The sequence below is a fragment of the Mesoplodon bidens genome (assembly GCF_964165515.1).
Source record: "Mesoplodon bidens genome assembly, chromosome: 19".
Lineage (NCBI taxonomy): Eukaryota > Metazoa > Chordata > Mammalia > Artiodactyla > Ziphiidae > Mesoplodon > Mesoplodon bidens.
The window spans coordinates 26,621,074-26,638,563 of NC_138179.1; the positions used below are offsets into that span (position 1 = coordinate 26,621,074).

General features: G+C 40.2%; 1 pseudogene across 1 annotated transcript; it reads left to right on the top strand.

Moving 5' to 3' along the window:
• Nucleotides 1–383: 383 nt before the first annotated feature.
• LOC308607564 (small ribosomal subunit protein eS27-like) lies at nt 384–984 on the top strand (annotated as a pseudogene). Its single transcript has one exon. The product of its transcript is annotated as a small ribosomal subunit protein eS27-like (transcript).
• Nucleotides 985–17,490: the final 16,506 nt, after the last annotated feature.

Below are 17,490 nucleotides of genomic sequence, written 5' to 3' on the forward strand. Positions count from 1 at the left end.
CTTGGATGCGGGCAGATCCCAGGGTGTGGCAGTCGATGTTATCCCCCAGACACCCTTCTCTCATCCTGCCCCCTGAGGGCACATCACCATGGCCACCAACAAGAGTGAAATCATCCCAATGGTTTTTTTTAAAAGATCATTCTCGGGACTTCCCTGGTGGTCCAGTGGTTAAGACTTTGCCTTCCAGTGCAGGGGGTGGGGGTTTGATCCCTGGTCGGGGAGCTAAGATCCCACATGCCTTGCAGCCAAAAAACCAAAACATAAAAGAGAAGCAATATTGTAACAAATTCAATAAAGACTTTAAAAATGGTCCACATCAAAAAAAATTGTATAAAAAAAAAGATGATTCTCCTTTGCAGGGGTGATGACCTCCCCATGAGAACATGCCTCTCACAAAGGATCTCCTTCATCCCTCTCCAGAAGAGAAGAGGAAACACCAGAAGAAGCGTCTGGTGTAGAGCCCCAATGCCTATTTCGTGGATGTGAAATGCCCAGGATGCTATAAAATCACCACTGTCTTTAACCATGCACAAACAGTAGTTTTATGTGTTGGCTGTTCTATTGTCCTCTGCCAGCCTCTACAGTAGAAAAAGCAAGGCTTACAGAAGGATGCTCCTTCAGACAGAAGCTGCATTAAAAGCATGCTGAATCAAGACTAATGGGAAACCATCCCAATAAACACATTTTGGATTTAAAAAAAAAAAAAAAAGATCACTCTGGCTACCGGGTAGAATATGAGACCAAGAGAGACAGTAAGGAAGCCAGCTGTAAGGCCACTGCGATCACCCAGGTGAAAGATGGGGTTGCTGGGGGTGGAGCAGCAGCTCTCACTTGGAAGTGATTCTGCCCTAGGGGACCTGTTGTCAGTGTCTGGAGATACTCTTGATGGTCACAACTGGAGGGGAAGGAATGTGTCATCCAGTGGGCAGAGGCCAGAGATGCTGCTAAACGTCCTACAATGCACAGAACCAGCCTCCACAACAAAGAATTATCCAACCCCAAACGTCAACGATGCCGAGATGGAGAAAATCTAGAATAGGGCAAAAGCGTGTAAGCAAATGTTTTCCCCCTAATATTTTTTTGAAGGTAGAACAGACAGAATTTGATGATGGATTAAACATGAGTTGTGTCAGAAAGGGAAAGGTGTGTCAAATTCCTTGAATGATGGCCAGCACCTAGGAAGATGGTTCCAGCCTTGTTTGTTTTACTTTGTTTTTGTTTTCTCTTTAAATGGAGATGATAAAGGCTCAGAAAGAAGTGGTTTTAGGGATGAGTACAAAAAAAAAAAAGAATTTTATTTCAGATATGCTCAGTTTGTATGACTATGAGATATTCACTGATGTCAGATAGGCAATACGGAGATTTTCGAGTTTAGGAGAGACTGGAAATATAAATTAGGGAGTCATGGATAGAGCTGGTATTTAAAGCCATGGGACAGAGTGAGGTCACCTAACGTATGAGACTATAAGAGATCTAAGTGTGAGTTCTGAAGCAGTTCCGCATGTGAGGTGGAAAGATGATAGGGATCTAGTCAGTAGAGAAAGAAACATCCAGTGGGTCTGGAGGAAAATGAAGAGAGGGTGGTGGTTGTTTTCAAAGCAAGAGGGGGAATGCTGCTGGTGGTTTAAGTAAGATGAGGGATGAGAAAGGGCCGGTGAACTCCTAAGTGTGGAGGACACTGATGGCCTTGACGAAGAGCATGACAAGGGATGGTGGAGCTGTGCCTCACTGCCATCTTGGGCTCACAGAAATGGGACGGGGAAGGCAGCAGGTTGAGGATGGGAGGGCTCACGGAGGAGACAGCCCAGAAAAGGCTGTGTCCTCACATCTGGATCAAGCCCTTTACAGATGCTGTCAGGAAGGGCTTTCACAGGATCAGAGCCTGACAATATGAATGCCTTCAACAAGAGTCAAGTACCATTTACGGAGGATGCTGGAAAGGCCATGTTTACCATGAAAGTGGCTGGATCTTTGACTTTTACAAAATTATAACAAGATATCGGACTCTGTGATCAGCACCCAGAGGGTGAAACCCCTTCCACACATTTTCTATTTCCATCAAGAGACAGACCAGAGGCTATTGTCGTTTTAACTGAAAAGTTCTACTGACTTGATGAAGGCTTTCTGTTGGCTGCACTTGGGAACTCTTTCGTTTCTTCAGTTAAAAAAAATGCTGTAGCAAACTATTATATATAGGATGGATAAACAACAAGGTCTTACTGTAGAGCACCGGGAACTATATTCAATATCCTGTGATAAACCATAATGGAAAAGAACATGAAAAAGAATATATATATATATATATATATATATATATATATATGTATATATATATATATATATATATATATATATATATATATATATATATATAAAACTGAATCACTTTGCTGTACAGCAGAAATTAACACAACACTGTAAATCAATTATCCTTCAATACAGTTTTTTTTTAATGCTGTAAAATACTGAGGTACCTGGCTGTCCCAAATGAAGACTTAGGGAAATCATTAAGAGCAGGCTCTGCCCACCAGCCCTTCTCATCCCACAACCCCTCAACACACAAACATACACTAACCAGCCACCAGCCATCCTGCTTTCGCTTTTAAAACTGTTTTTTATTTTTTTTTTTGCAGTACACGGGCCTCTCACTGCCGTGGCCTCTCCCGTTGCGGAGCACAGGCTCCGCACGCGCAGGCCCAGTGGCCATGGCTCACGGGCCCAGCTGCTCTGTGGCATGTGGGATCCTCCCAGACCAGGGCACGAACCCACGTCCCCTGCATCGGCAGGCGGACTCTCGACCACTGCGCCACCAGGGAAGCCCTGGTTTTTTTCTTTTCATTTATTGAAAGTTTTGCTTGGAAGTCTGAGATATAAATTGATACTCCTATCTAGAAGGGTTCTTCGGGACTGTCAAAATACTATTTCCAGTGCTAAATCTCCTACAGATGAAATGTCACAGCACTTTTCACATAACTCAAAAACACTTAGAAAATAGTAAAGGAAGTACACTGAAAACTCTTTCTCTGTTTTGGCCACTTACAGAATAGACCAAGAGCAGACAATGTTTTTAAAACCCCAATTGGCTGGATTGAGGCTCTACTAATGTAATTCGGGGACTAAATTGGCTAAAAATACTTTCTTTAAAATATAATATGCTTGGGCTTCCCTGGTGGCGCAGTGGTTGAGAGTCCGCCTGCCGATGCAGGGGACACAGGTTCGTGCCCCGGTCTGGGAATACCCCACATGCCGCCGAGTGGCTGGGCCCGTGGGCCATGGCCGCTGGGCCTGCGCGCCTGGAGCCTGTGCTCCGCAACGGGAGAGGCCGCGGCAGTGAGAGGCCCGCGTACCGCAAAAAAAAAAAAAAAAAAAATATATATATATATATATATATATATATATATAATATGCTTGATGATGAACAATAGCCAGAATTTTCAGCTAGTTGATTTTTTTTAATTCTTCAGCATTTACAATTAAAAATTTTTAAATCTTCTAGCAAGAAACTCAGTTTTAAGATATGTATCAGTCATGGAAGTAAAATTAAATAGGTCTCCCATCTCCTCTCTGGGCCAGTTGTCAGAATTAGTCACTTTATTAAGCAGCTGTTTTCACAGTGCTTCTGGTTGACTTCTTTTTTCAGGGTATAGGAATGTGATGTTGTTATGACAGGGGTTAAGATCAAGGCTCTGGATTCAGACTGCCCAAGTTCAAATCCCAGCTTTGCCTCTGACTAGCTGTGTGATTTTAAGCAAGTTGCTTAACTTCTCTGTGCTTCAGCACTTCTGTTTAAAAAGAACTAATTACAGCAACAACCTCACAGAAGTCTAGAAAGAATTACACAAGATCATGCTATATACAAGAAATCTCTCTCTCTCCCTCCCTATCTTCCCCTAACCCTTTTTGATTTTCCATGTGTGTGCATGAGTGTTTTGTCACCTTCTGCATGCCTGTTATTTCTAGGGAAATAACCCCAGAGCCCAAGGAGAAGTGAAAAAGTAAAGAAAGAGAAAATGTGGGTTCTGGCAGCCTCTTTCTCTCAGTAATCAGGACCTCGTGAGTCTTTCCGTTGCCCATTTGGAAAATAGAGAATGTCTGCTAAGTCAGATGAGATCTTCCCTATGGTTTCTTCTCTTACAGAAATATCACATCAATTTGTTGCTGAAGTTCATCTCTATGGGGGGGGGGGTTAAAATACAACTTTAAGTAGTGTGGCTGAGCCTGGATATTAAGTACAACTATCAGAATAATCCTAGAGCCAGGGAAAAAATCTGATTCCAGGTTTGAAAGGCTTTTCTAAAACCCCAACTTTCATTAATTTAGTAAAAAATCAACTTTCCCTATGTATATATTTATCAAAACATTCTAACGACCAATTCATTACAATGTATCAACTGAAAATTGTATATTCTATTAAAAGCAAAAAAAAAAAAAACAAAAGCCAAGGCAATTAAAATAAGGCTTTGTCAGCCCGTACAGTATTGTAAGGGTAAACGCATAATTTTCCTGACAATTTTAATGTACATATAGTTCGGAGAGCTTACCACCACTGTGCACCTCTTGAGATTAGGGAACCCCAAGTTGAGAGCCATTTACCTATAAAAACCCCGAGTCAGTGCTGATAAAACAATACTAGGCTGGCCCACAAATGTATAAGCAATAATGATGTTGCTAATCATTTATAGCAGCCCACGAGGGACTTCGGAAATAACCTCCAAGCCACTAACTAATGACCTACCTTTGATAATATCTCCAGCTTTGAAAGCTGAAGGTTAGAGTTCATATGCCAAACTGACGCTGGGACAGTGACTCGGCTAGGCAGCCAGCTCTCTTCCTGAACAAGGCACAGTGCTCCTACCTGCTCATCTCCCTCTGAGTGCACTTCAGAAGATGGTAATCTTTATAGCCTTTTGACATGTTTGTAACACCTTTTTTTCTTTTTAAATTAAAACTACTGCTCAAAGCAGAACACTTGGAAACTACACAGAAAGGCACCAAGACAAGATGTTATCCACAATCCCATCATCCATTACTTTTTAACATTTCTCTGTTTGTCTCTTCCATTTTTCTACATATCGATGTATGATATTTGACTTGAAAATCAGCAAAACTTTACCACCATTGTTTCACCTGTCTTCTTTAATCACAACCTGTCATAAGCATGTTTCTGTAACAATAGATATTTTTATACGGTTGTATGTTCTTTATTTAACTAATTCCTTTCTGTTGGATGTTTAGACAGTTCTAAATGTTTCATTAATATACATAAAACTGGGATTCTCTTACTTCATTCATTTAGTAACATCTTTTGATAGGCGTCCTTTCACAGACAAAAAGTCTCTTCCCTCTTACATGCTTAACATTGACAGGATGAAATTTTAGAAGGGAAATCAACATCAATGCCATAAGACATGTTTTGAAGCATATTACAGATATTTCCCTCCAAACTTTGCTTTAATTTTTGTTCTCTCTGGAAGTATACTTGAGAATGCTATCCTCAATCCAAGGTTTACCAGTTTTAATAATACTTCAAACCCAGACATGGACAAAAACATCTCATAGGATTTTCACTTACATTTCACTGACTATTGATCAAGTTGCACATTTTTCACATGGTAATTGGTGATTTGTACTTACCTTTTATTGAATTGCTATATATGTCCTTTGAACAATTTTCTACCAAGATATTAACCTTTTCCTTATTGATTTCCTGATCAATTTCCTTATTGACTTATTTTATTGTCATTTTATCGTGGTCATCTCTACAAGGTAGTACTTACAAAGCTAACTCATCTTTTGTAAAGACTGTGCTAAAAAATGTTTTATGTGTATACACCAAACGGACACATTTACATAAACTGAACCTTCCCATGCATGATGGGATTTATAATACAGTCTTTGCTTTCTCTGGCCTCCCCTCTGACTCTTGCCTGCATCTCCACATCTTCACCAGCACTTCCCACAATAACCCATGTTAATAACTTACTTTATATATTTTTTTCCTCCATTTTTTCATAAGTATATTTTAACATATATACAGATGTAAAAACCCATACAGCATTTTTTCCATTGATGGTTTCATTAAAATGAGATCATATTAAACATTTTCTGCATCTTATTTTTGTCACTCAAGAAGGATACCTCACAAAAATCCTGCCAAGGTAATTGGTATAATTCTAATTCATCCTTCTTAATAGCTACATAAGATTCCCAGGGGTGGATGGGCTATAATTTCTTCAACCATTCCCCTATTACTGATATGCCCTTTGTTTCTAGGTTTTTGCCACTATGAAGGAGGCTGCCATACACATCTTTGAACAGATATGCTTACTTATACAGGTGCTTTTATTTAGATGGGATAGGTTTCCCAGGAAGAATACTGCTGAGTCAAGAATTACGTTCAATTTATTTTTATTTTTATGGGTGCTGGCAAGTTTGTTTCCTGAAAAGGTGGTAACAATTCACAGTTCCACTAGCAATGTGTAAGAATTTCCCCATACCTGCATTAGCAATAGGTATTATGGCTCTTTCCAATTTCTATAAGTCTGAAGACTAAAACATAGCCCTGACCACTCACGAATTCAAATGACAAATGATTTTACTTCTGGATTTCACTTCTCTGAATTACAGCTAATCCCTTGGTCCACTCTTTCATTTTTTCAGGTCAATTGTATAATTCATATATACTACAGATTTTAATATTTTGTCAGCTGCATTGCAAATAACTTTTTTCCAGAGCTCATACACGTATATGTACTTTGTTTATGGCAGTGCATCTCAAAGTCTCTGTGGCAAAGCACCAGTATTTTACAATTTCAAATCCATAGCAGATCGATGTTTCATACAATACAAAATCACACATTTGGATGTCATGGCAGTGCTAAACTGCTGCATAAGTTTATAAATGCTTATTCTCAGCCTGTGCACTTACCAAGACATTGGTTGGTAGCGCACTATAGATTGGCTCTGGTCCGCCCCCCACATTAGGAATAACAATGGCTTGTGCTATCTTTTTTTTTGCAATTAACATTTCACTTTTATGTAGTCAGAATATTTCCTTCTACAGTTTCTGGACTTTCTCTCTTGCTTAAGGAGGTAGTTTAGGATGTACTTATAAGAATTCCATTGCTAAGTTTATTCCATTTAAGTCTCTGGTCCTCGTGGATTCTTTTCAAATTTTATTACATCCTCCTTTTTTTTGTCTGGATCTTTTAGTGTTCTGGGATAGGGGTCCAAGGCTATTTTCTTTCTGACGTGCTGTCACACTGCCTTTGTCATCGTGGAAGATAACTATGGTGTGGCTTTACCTTCTTATAGTTATAGAGTCTGGAAGGCTAAAATCCTACATTCTCAGATCAGTTGTCCTAAGGCTCCATAAGTGATGTGCATTCCACTGGGCAGACACACCCAAGCCAGTCTTGGAGCTGACAGGGTAGCACAATATTGAGCGGCACACAGGGGACCTTATTTCCCTGGTAAGCAAAGGAGAGCAGGTATTTTGTTATCCTGGAGTGACTGTGAAAGGTTTCTCAAGTTCTTATATTGTAAACACCAAGCAGTAAGATTAGTAGCAGTGACACTTCTGCTTGAAAAGTCTGGGGTATGATTGGACCTTCTTCCTTGCTGCATAGCATCCAACCATTGTTCTTTCATCTTCCCAGAGAGTTTCTAGAAGCTTCCTGTCACTTAAACTACCTAGAGTGAATTCTGTTGTCTGCAACAAAAAGCCCTGACAAAACACTCATATATTAAATTATCGTACATACTGAGATCCTTTACTATATTCACTCTTTGGATTCACTGATCCATTTTAAATGGATCACTATCAATACACTCATGCCAATTTCATGCTGCTCTTATCACAGTGGATTTATAGTGAGTTCTGAGATCTGTTTGTTTTTGCTCTTATCAGAAATTTATGCTTCCATTTGAACTTTAAGATACTTCTATCACCTTAAGTCAACAAATAGAATAAGAAACAGAAACACATTTAAGTAAAACTATGAGACGTCCCTGAACCCTAAACCAAGATATATGAAGACTGAGACTGAATGAAGACATAGAAAATGACTTTAAAAAGATGAGACACTCAAACTAAGAGGCTCACAGAGTATTTGTCAATCATCATCCTGAAGAACCTTTTAGGAAATAATAAAGTGGTGGTACCAGAGCCTATGAGAGATTGTGGGGGAGTGCTGAAAGCATGAGGCTTGCATAAAAGCACGGACAAGAAGAAATCAAACTCCTAGATATCCATTCTCACTCCTTTCTCACAGTTAAGCAACCATCTTTTCTCTTCCCCTTTAGGAAGTAGGAGGTATAGTCTCCAGAGAATATGAACTACAGAAGCTTTGGACACCAGACATAGAGAGATGGAGATGAAGGCTGAAGACAGGAGTCAGCAAATTTTTTCCTGTAAGTATCCAGATAGTAAATATTTTAGGTTTCACAAGCCATATGCTCTCTGTTACAACTACTCAACTCTGACATCGTAGCACAAAAGCAGCCATAGATAATATTTACACCAATGGGTGGGGCTGTGTGCCAATAAAACTTTATTTATAAAAACAAGCAGTGGGCTGGATTTGACCAATTGTTTATAATTTAAAGCCCTTCTCGTCTAGGGTGATACCATGGGGATTAAGTAAAAAGTCTACATGCTGAACAGGGAGCCTCCTCTCCCTCTTCCTCTGACCAATAATTAATCACCACCCCATACTTTCTCCAAGTAGGTTAGTAAATGAAGATATTGTCCTTTCAAGAAACTCAAACCCCTAATAGCAAATATCTACAGCTACTAGTATTTAGTGTCACTGATTAAAAAATCCACTGGTCCAGCAGTGAAGCTCACCACTTGTCAAGCCCTGTGAGCCGGACCCAGTGAAGCTGGGTGGGGAGGAAACCCCAGCAGGCCTCATTCTAGGGTCAAGGAACCAACCTCACTTTCAAATACAAACAGACAGGCAAAAGATCTTCTGACATTTTAAGAAAACTTCCAGCATGAGACTAAAACAATCAAACACAAAATAGACAGTAACTGGGAGCAAAAGACAACTTCAGAGGACTCTAGATAATATCTGTAGAGAGGCCAATTTATGTATTAAACACATGTTTTTTGAGTGTGAATAGTGTGTCAAACGTTTTTCTACATGCAGGCAATATAATAGCGGCCAAAATTAATAAAAATCACCAACTTCACAAAGCTTTCTTCTAAGGTGAAGACAAAAGAAAATAAAACAAGAACATTATTTTTTAAAACAATAATTGTAAAACAATAAAGATTTATTGATGATTAAAAATTAGGCAGGTAAATTTTTTATAGTTAGTAAAAGGGTTGGAAGATAAAATGGAAATCTTCCTGAGAAATGGGAGAAAGAAAGAAAGTAGAAGGAAAATAGGATAGAACAGAATATTAGACGGTAGACCCAATAGGTCCAACAACCAACAGATAGGAATTCTAAGAAGAGAAAACAGAGAATAGGAAAAGGACAAAATTATCACATCAATAATACACAAAATTCCCCAGAGCTGAAAGTCACAAGTCACCAAACGAAGAAGGCCCCCAAAGTACCAACATGATAAGTGCAAATTACCCACATTTCTGTGGAATTTCAGCATTCCAGAGAAGATCTTGTTCTCGAAGAGGGAGAAAAGGTCTCAATTGAAGATCAGGGGATAAAAATCACATCAGATACCTCAAAAGCAATAATGAAACAATATTTTCAATTTTTTTAATTGAAAATTATTTTCAACTTAGAATTCCATACTCGGCTAACATATCAGCCAAGTATAAGGGTAGAACACAGGCATTTTCAGACACTCAAAATCTAAAAAAATAAACATTTTCTCTTGTGCCATGTCTAAGGAAACTTCTGGAAGATATACCACACCAAAAGTGAAGAAGGTGGGAAAGAGAGGGTCCTATACTCAAAAGAGAGATGAAGGCAAATCCCAAGACATTGATGGAAGAAAGTTGCAGATCAGTATGTGGGCAAATTAGTAAGCAATCTCCATCCACAATGGAGCATGGATGGCTCCAGGAGCAATGTCCTCAGGAAATGTCCTCAGGAAAATGATATACTATTGAACAGATTTTTAATGTGGAAATTTATGTTAAGAAACATTTTGAAGAACTTTAGAAAATGGTGGAAGACATTCATTATGCTGAGGGAAAACATCACAAATTTAAAAAAGCAATTACTAACTACATGCAGAACAAAAATGTACATAAAAAAGGAAATACGGTAATAGCAAAATACCCAGCTTAAAAGTAAACAATATTAACATAGTTATAACTGATAACTAATTTAGTTTGTAATAACTAAAACACTGAATATGTGTTTTATCATCTTTACTGAGGTAGAATTTTTGTGCAATAAATTGCACCCATTTAAATTGTATGATTTGATGAATTTTTAACAGATAATTCCACCCATGAAATTATTTTCACAATAAAAGTACAGAATTTTACCACTACCACCAAAAGTCTCCTTATACCCCTTTGTAATCCACCCCTCTATCTGCTCCCAAACCTAGGCAATTGCTGATCTGTTTGTGTCGATATACTTAAGTTTGCATTTCCTAGAATTTTACACAAATGGAATTATACAGTATGTACTCTCTCAACTCAGCCATTCCGCTCCTAGATACATAAGAAAAATAAAAACATATGTCCACACCAAGAGTTGTATACAATATTCATAGTAGCTTTATTCACAATAACAACAAAAATAAAATGGAAGCAATCTAAGTATCCACCAACAGAAGCATGAATGAATAAAATTTGTTGTGTCCATATAATGAAATACTGTTCATCAATAATAGCAAAAACGAAATATGATGGCTCAACTTTAACCGCTTTTCCAATCTCATTTATTGGTCTTATTTATTTCTTGCAAAAGTCTCTTGTGGTTTCTAGGTGTGTAATCATTTTATCAGCAAAAATATGTACTTATGTATTCTCTTTTCTAATTTTATACCATTTATTTCATTCTTTTACTGAATTCACCTGAACATTCTATAAACAATGTTGAATAATAATGCTGATAACAAGCATCCCTGCCTAGTTCCTGATTTTAACTGAAATGCTATTATTTCTCTATTTAATTAAAATGGTTTAATATTTGCTGTTGGCTTGGGGAATGTGGTATTATATTTATTATATTCAAGTCCCTTTCTTCTACCTATATTTTAGAGTTTTATTATAAATGGATCCTAAACGTCTTTTCAGAATCTACTATGCCCAATGCTACTTTCTCTTTAATTTGCTCATTTAGTATAGTATATTGATGAATTTCCAAATATGTATACATTTCCAAGGAATAAACTTTACTTGATCATTCTTTTGATTACAAGGTCCTATTTCTCATACATATTTTAACATTTTTGCATCTATATTCACTAGTGACGTTAAGTTTAAGCTTCTTTCCGGTGCTATCATCTTTTCAGGTCTTTATATTATATTTATTCTGGCTGCATGCAATGAATTGAGGTGGTTTCTACCACTTTCTAGGATCTGGAATTGTTTAACTACTGGTGTAACTAACTACCTCTTCTTTAGAGGTGAGGCAGAATTCAACTATGTTATATTCTTTTCTCAATGCCTTTTCCAATGGTGCCTCTTTAACCACTTTCCCAATCTCATTTATTGGAAGTTTTCTCCTATTCAAATCTTCTACTTCTTGAGTCAAATTTGATGAATTATATTATTATTGGGTTGGCCAACAGATGTGACAAAAAAACCCGAACGAACTTTTCGGCCAACCCAGTATAACAGGAAATCATCCCTCATCCTAGGGTTTTAAATGTTCTACCATAGGAGTTGGATGTAGAAATTTTTATGAACCTTTTCATTTCTTCTGTATCTGTGATAACTCCTTTCTTATTTCTAATCTTAGGTGTCTTTATTCTTTCTCTTTTTTTTTTATTCAGGCTCAAAAGGAGTTGATTATTTTGTTGGTCTTTTCAAAGATCCAGCTTTTGAATGTATTTATCTTTCATGCTATTTGTTTCTAATTCAATATGTATTTCTTGAGCACATGAATGGCAGTTATCAGCACATAGGTGGGTTGAAGACCATTGGGGAGAAAATGTGTTGAGTGAGAAAGGTGAAGGCTTCTTCACAACACCAATATCTTAAGGGCTGAACAGAAAAAAAAAAAAACCCACACAAGATTTCAAAGATGCAATCTGATCAGTAGGTGAAAAACCAGGGAAGTACAATGTCATAGAAGCCAAGATAAAAGTGTTTCACAGTGGAGAACCTTGTCAACAGTTCCGAATGTTGCCCAGGGGGATCTCTTGCCAAAGGCCTTAAAAGTGTCCACTGACACTGCCTACACGTAGGCAGTGGATGGCCCTAGCAGTTTTGTGGTTTTATGGGCCGACAAGAGAAAAAGTCAGATTTCAGTGGACAAAAGAGTAAGAGAAAACTGAGAAAATGAAGGCAACAGTCACAGATAACTTTTAAAAGACCTCTAGCTGAGTGTCTGAGCAGAGAGGGGACAGGAAATGGAAGAAGGTAAGGGGTAGAAAGACATTTTTATACAGGGGTGAAAGGCTCAAGCACACTTAAATGTTGACAGGAAGCAGCCAGTAAAGGGTTGGGTGGGAGATACAGGGAAGAAATGCAATGCAGAGCACAGACACAGTATTAAACTCATATAGGAGAGGGTCACATTTCCCTGTATTCCAAGGCAAGAGGATAGGATGTCTGTGGGTGAATGTGGGTAAACCCACCTTTGTAGACTTGATGGAAGGAAACTGTGGAAACTGGATGGACTCTATTTCCTCTATGAAATACCTGGCAGGGTCTTTTGCTGAGAGTAGGAAGGAAAGTGGTAGGGTTGGAGGCATCCGGAAGTAGAGAAACGTTGACACAGCAGCAGTAAGTCTTGGGAGAAAGACCTAGCTTGGGAACCGTAGACACATTTTCGGTCAAGAGCCTAGTTAAGTTGGATGCCACACAGTGTGGAGGCACCATGCATAGGAATGAAGGCAAGCAGATGGGTGGGCCCAGGGATACCTGTGGGTGGGACAGTACTAGGTGATAACTAGTGTTTGCAGGAGAGTCACCCAGCTCTTCCAGCTCCTCCCCACGTCACTCAGGCAGCCCCACCTCCAAAGCCTCCTCTTCTACCCTTGCTATGGGAGGAAAGGAAATAAGCCTGTGTTGGACTTCCTGGAACAAACTCTCTTTCCATCTTTCAGAGCCTACTTCCACATTGGAGACTATAAGAGTGAATAAGCCTGGGGTCTGTTTCCTCTTACTCAGGAGCAAGTCCTCCCAGACATCACAGAGATAAGCAGCTGCTATCAGAGCTACCTAGACGGGCAAACTACAGATAAGAGAGACAATGGAAAGATGTGGGTCTTACGACAGGAGAACCATGTTCTACTTTTTGATTCCAACTAAGAGAGTCAAAGCAGAATAAACTCAGACATTCTAGTTGTTTAAAGAGTATCTCAAATACATGCAGCCCTATGTCCATAGCAGCACTATTTACAATAGCCAAGATATGGACACAACCTAAATGTCCATCAACAGAGGAATGGATAAAGAAGATGTGGTATATAACACAATGGACTATTACTCAACCATAAAAAAGAATGAAATAATGCCATTTGCAGCAACATGGATGGACCTAGAGATTGTCATACTAAGTGAACTAAGTCAGAAAGAGAAAGACAAATACTATAGGCTATCACTTGTATGTGGAATCTAAAATATGACACAAATGAAATTATCTACAAAACAGAAACAGACTCACAGACACAGAGAACAGACTTGTGGTTGCCAGCGGGGAGAGGGGTGGGAGAGGGATGGATCGGGAGTTTGGGATTAGCAGATGCAAACTATTACTTATAGAATGGATAAACAACAAGGTCTTACTGTATAGCACAAGGAACTATATTCAATATCCTGTAATAAACCGTAATGGAGAACATTTTTTATCTCAATAAGAAAGGGGTTATATCTTCCTATCTATCTATCTATTTACCTACATATCTACCTCACAACGTCTTTTATTAGCTTCTAAGTTCCCTCAAAACATGGACCATATGATCCTCACCCGGCCATCCACTTAAACAGTATTTTTAAAAACTGTAACATTTTAAGACCACATGAGAATATCTCTCAAAACATGGTCTTGGACTGACTGAATTAGATCACTGGAATTTTTTTTTTAATTCATTTAAAATCCTACATCAGAATCTCCAGGGATACTTGAAATGCAGGTTCCTGGACTGAACCCCAAACCTCCTAATTCTGAATCTGGGTTGTACACAGGATACTCTAAGGAGGATCCTGTGAGCATTTTCAACATGCTATTAAAATACTAGTTCACTGGTGATTCTGAAGCCCGTCGGGGTCAAGCAGGCTTTTATATCTGCACTGGTTTACCTAGTGAGCAACTGCAGAAATTTTATTTTGAAGAAGGACTGCTCAATGGAAAAGTGATGATAACTGCTCTGAAGCACCCAACACAAGAATGCAGTGTGGGACGAGGTAAGAAATGAGGGGAAGTCACCAAACCTTTAGAAGAGGAAAGTCAAACAGACACTGAGGTAAACCGAAATCGGCACAAGGTACGTCTGGCCGAGTCTAAGTGGGGAACCAAGGGTTAGTTTGTGTGGCCCTCAGGGTCAGGGCCTAAAGGCTCTAGCCAAGTAGCAAGTTCAGAGAATTTAGGAAGCCTTTAACCAGTGGTCCAGACAGAACTAAGAAGACTACATTAGGGTCCCTTTGAGGGCCTGTACTTGTGCCCATAACATGTCTATGCTGCCCTTAGGAATTTCTGCCTGGTCCTCACCAAAATCCCACTGGGCTGAGGACAGGACCACAAAGGGGAACCTGTAAGCTGGTGTCGTTCCTGCTCTAAGTCTCATAGCCTCATCTGTAAAGCAAGGAGATGGGCCAAGTGTCTCCCTGTACCCCTGCCAGGAACAGCTTTCTGAGCCTATGGAAAAGCTGCCAGCCCATCCTAGATCCTGAGCATCCATGGATCCAATGTGGATTTAAGGGCAAAGACTCTTCTGAGTTCATATAAATTACAATAACAAATAATGACTAGGCAGCCGCCTTTTAGAAGTAGAGTATCAAGGATGAAGCAATGTTTGTAGTCTTGCCTCCATGCATGATTCTTTGAGGAAACAAATGACTGCCTTCAAAGAAAAGAGGAGGATTCCCTGCACCTCATAAAAGGCTTCCTGTCCACAGGGGAGGGATGGAGAAGACGGCTGTGACCCTTGCCAACGCCAGGCCAGCTCTGTGAGCCGAAGACATTGCTGGGCAGGAGGTGGCTCCCGTACAGACACAAGCAAGAGCCCTCGGTCTGTTTAGCAGCCACAGCTCACTTGGAGAAACCATTTTCACCGACTTCTCAGGGACCAGATCTGGATTCCAGGGCAACTTTATGAGGTGCTACTATATAAGGTAAGGAATAGATTTCTACCAAATGTTCCAGAACTTACAGAAGTGAGTGTTGAAAATACCCCTTTGGCAGAATCCCACAGAGCCCGCAGCAGAAATGTATCCCCTGAGTGGGATTCGAGGTTTGGAAACAGGCAGCAGACATTTGGAGCCAAGGAAGGTGAATCAGGTCAGCGCCAAGGCCCAGTGCTTGGGGTCATAGAAAGGTGAAGCTTCTCTATAATGAAGATGTATCACCTTCATGATAAAGCAAAGAAAATTCAAAAGCATCAGCCTGACTTCGTATGGGACTCAAACTGAAAGTAATATGCCAAGAGGAAAAAGATGGCTGGTAGCCATGGCAGCAGTGTTAGAATTCTTATACAGCTGCCCACGGTGATGGACCCTCCTGTGGGAAATAACCCTCACTGCAAATGCTGGCATTTTCTTGTAAGAGGCCTTATCAGAGTCCTGAAACAAGCACCCTGTTCAGAAACTTGCACCACCACCCAGAAAACCCACGGTCCTGGGGCTTCTAACTCCTCAGTGGAGCTTTCCTTCCTCAACCAGCTCTACACATAACTCGGCCTCCCGCCAGGGCCCCAGCTTGGCCCCAGCTTGGAGAGCTCTAGGGACTAAAGGAACAAGGGCATCAGACTGGCTTCCTGGGGTGTGAGGAAAATAGATATTTATGAGCAGAAAAAGGGACAGGACTTCCTTCCCGCTCCCTCCAGCCCTAGTCTGGACCAGTCTTACCTCTCTTCCACACCATCGCAGGTTGCTGGCAGAACTGCTTCGCTAACCATCAAGATGTACCCTGACTCACAGGTGCAAAGTTTGTGATGGCCACACCACGTCTCCAGGATAACACGTGAATCCACTTGCCCAACTGCTTCCCTGTCTAACCTGGTTACCTGCCACCCCTGCACATCTTACACTGCAGCCATCCCGAACTACCCACAGTTTTCCGGTAAACGTGCTACTCTTTTCCTGTCAATACCTTTGCATGTGGTCCTCCCACCCTCTATCCCAGGGACATTATGAGGCAAACTGTCTTCTCATTACTGGCCCTGTGGCTGTGAGAGGAGGGAAATGAGATGATTTCTATGTCGGGATCAATCTGGGGTCAGCACCAGCACCTAGATGCCATTGGGTAGACTTTGTCCTGGTCTTATTTCTGCCTAAGTTCACTGCAAAAAAACAGCACAGAATGGCTGTTCTGCCAGCTGTGTCCACATGAAGCCTGAGAGCTCAGAAACCAAGTTCTGGCCAAAATTCTAAATCCAAGAAGATCCCCATGGACAGTTCACCTGGAAAATATACCAAGATAGCAAATTGGGTCAAACCCACCCACTGTGCTTGTGGATCTTAAGACTGTCTGTGTATTAAAATCATTTGGAGAAATTTTTTTAATGTAAAGCCAATGAAATTACAATCTTTGTAGCTTAGCCTGAACATCTATTACATTTTCAAGGTTCCCAGGGGAATTCTAATGTGCGGGCCACATTGAGGACCACTGTACCATTCCCTCAACTTTCTCCTGTCTTAACTCCTTTTTTCACTTTTTCGTTGCCCTAACACTCCCCATCTGCCTCTCTCATCTATGGCAGAGACTAGCTCGGCCATCACAATTAACCCGTGAAAGTGGAACACAGGGTGGAACCAAGGTTAGACTACATTTAGGACTCTAGACTCTAGAAACACATTTTCTCATATTCCGTAAGGCAGACTATCTGGTGTCTCACTACCTGGCTGGTTTATCCCCCTTTGGAAGGAACTGGGCCTCACTCAATAGAAATCCTGATTAGACCGACAGATACCAGGCAGAGCTCCAGGAAGGCTGCTGAGCTAATGGAGCAGTTATTTAGAGTGGCTGAGAAAAGCACAGATCCAAATGGAGAGGAAAATTGCAAGAGATTTCTGGATAAATAGGATGACTATATTAGATCCTAGGGACAGGAGGGAAGCAGAGAGAGAGAGGAATTAAGAAAGAGAGGGAGACAGAGAGAGAGATCAGAGGTCAAAAGACCAGGATGACAAAGCATCCCGGTGGTTGTACCATCTGGATACTGAGAGGTAGG